The 1946-nt window shown below is 46.6% G+C and overlaps 1 long non-coding RNA gene across 1 annotated transcript; it reads right to left on the minus strand.

Annotated features, from left to right (window-relative positions):
- Positions 1-1705, minus strand: LOC109282856 (uncharacterized). Its single transcript, XR_002089885.2, has 2 exons — positions 1614-1705; positions 1-1028 (listed from the first exon to the last, which is right to left on the minus strand). It is a non-coding gene; the product is annotated as an uncharacterized LOC109282856 (long non-coding RNA).
- Between the last annotated feature and the right edge of the window lie 241 nt (positions 1706-1946).

Consider the following 1946-nt stretch of genomic DNA (forward strand, 5'->3'; position numbering starts at 1 on the left):
TTAGGATGCAATCTGATTTCTTTTAATGGGAATGAGAAGAGAAACATACATTTTCAAAGTCAAAGAATGAGAAAGAGAAACAACATATTTCCAGAGATCAAAACAGGTCTACAACCAATCCTCCACTCCAAGAAGCTGCATGCACACAAGCTGGTCTTCTTTTCTTCTCACAGTGCTAGATTTCAACAATTCCACTTTTCAGAAAAATAAGCCCTTTGAGTCAGGAAAACGACCTATATGAGGAAAGCACTGAGTAGCTTTTCCTATTTTACACTTTACATGTTGATATTCATTTTCTTAAAAGCTAAAGTCCACAAACTGATTACACACCTTGGCATACACATTCACATAGTGATTGCTGTTAACTCCCTTCTACATCATTCTGGACATTGGAAAGTGGGTATTGAATGATTTCCTACCTGGTCTGCTACATGAGTAAGGACATAGTGATAGCATTCAGAAAGAGATGGAGTATTACAGAAAAGAGAATTTCATGCACTGGAAAGATTTTCGGAGCTCCTGAGTGCCTTCAGCGCCCACAGCAAAGAGAAGCAGAGGGTGTATTGTACCTCTGAAAACAATGTCCCTCTGCTCATTCATGAATCTGAATCTTGTTCCCCATTTCTTGGCTATTATTTTCTGCCACAGGTATTTCTGCTGCTTTAGCATGGCCCGCATCCCCCATAGCGGTATCTGTTGAGCTGACGGGAATAGGAGGGGTAGGAGTACCCGGTGCCCACTGAGCCTCTGTACCCCAGGTAGCCGCCGGCAGTGTATGGGCCGCCAATGCACTGGGGTTCTGAGGTGCCCACGTAGCTCTCCTGGGGGCACGAGGCAAGGATGGGTCCGGGGAAGGTGATGGCCACTGGGGGTGGGTAGACCACGGCTCTGGAGTCACCGCAGGATGTCACGCAGGGCTCGTTCCAGGCATCGGCATATGGCCGCGGGCAGGTCACCTCACAGGGGTTGTAGCAGCGGGAGCTGATGAGCTGTCCGTAGGAAGACATGTTCCTGCAGTGGAGGTTGGCCTGAAACACAGGAGGGAAAGAGAGGAATGTAATGCATGTGAGGAACCAGAGTACAGCTCCTGCAGTCGTGTGCTCTGCTCTAGGAGCCTGCAGTCTCCAGGGATTAGGTGACTTCGTTTTTTCATTCCATTTTTCCATCTTCTTCATCTTCTTCTGTAAAAGACCTTTTCCCTCCCTCCTAAATAATGCCCCTGAAGCCTTTGTGCTCTACCTGCCTTCTCCCCACATCAGACAGCACATATTGCAGACACATGCAAAAGCCCATGCTGTAGAGCCCTCCTGCGAGGCCAGGAAAACACTTGGGCAGCTGGCCTGAGCTGAGTGCTGCACTGCTCAGGTGTACGAGCAGTGCAGCATGAATCCCTGAGCAGCAATTTAAAACCAGCTGAGCTCTGAGTGCAGGCAGAGACAGCTACACCTGAAGCAGTGGAGACATAGCCTAATCACCAACTCCTCCAACCCAGTAAACAGAAAAAGGCCACAATAGGATTAAACCTCAGATTATTTTGGCAGAATTAATCTAAAGCAGTTGCTAAAACAATAGATTCACAAGCAGAAGGAAATATTGAGAGTTCTCAAACTTACTCAGTTCGCTGGATTGGAGAGGTGAGGAGATGTGGATAGAGGAGCCCTGAATAGCGACTGCTTTTATACCATTTCCCATCTTGCCTGGAGGATGGGAGATGCCCTTGATGGGAGAGGTCTTGTTTAGTAACAGAACAGAGCTGATTGCACATGACACTGAGATGCATGCAAATGTTTTTTTTTACTCATTGCCTGTGTGTTGCCTGATAATTGCAGTTTCATTCTACACCCAAAGTTTCTTCCTCAGACATTTTGGCCTCAATTCATTTCCTGTTTGACTTGACTGGAAGACACACAAAACATTTAATGCAACTTTCATGTGTTTTCATGCTC

This window comes from Alligator mississippiensis, chromosome 15 (genome assembly GCF_030867095.1).
Source record: "Alligator mississippiensis isolate rAllMis1 chromosome 15, rAllMis1, whole genome shotgun sequence".
NCBI lineage: Eukaryota > Metazoa > Chordata > Crocodylia > Alligatoridae > Alligator > Alligator mississippiensis.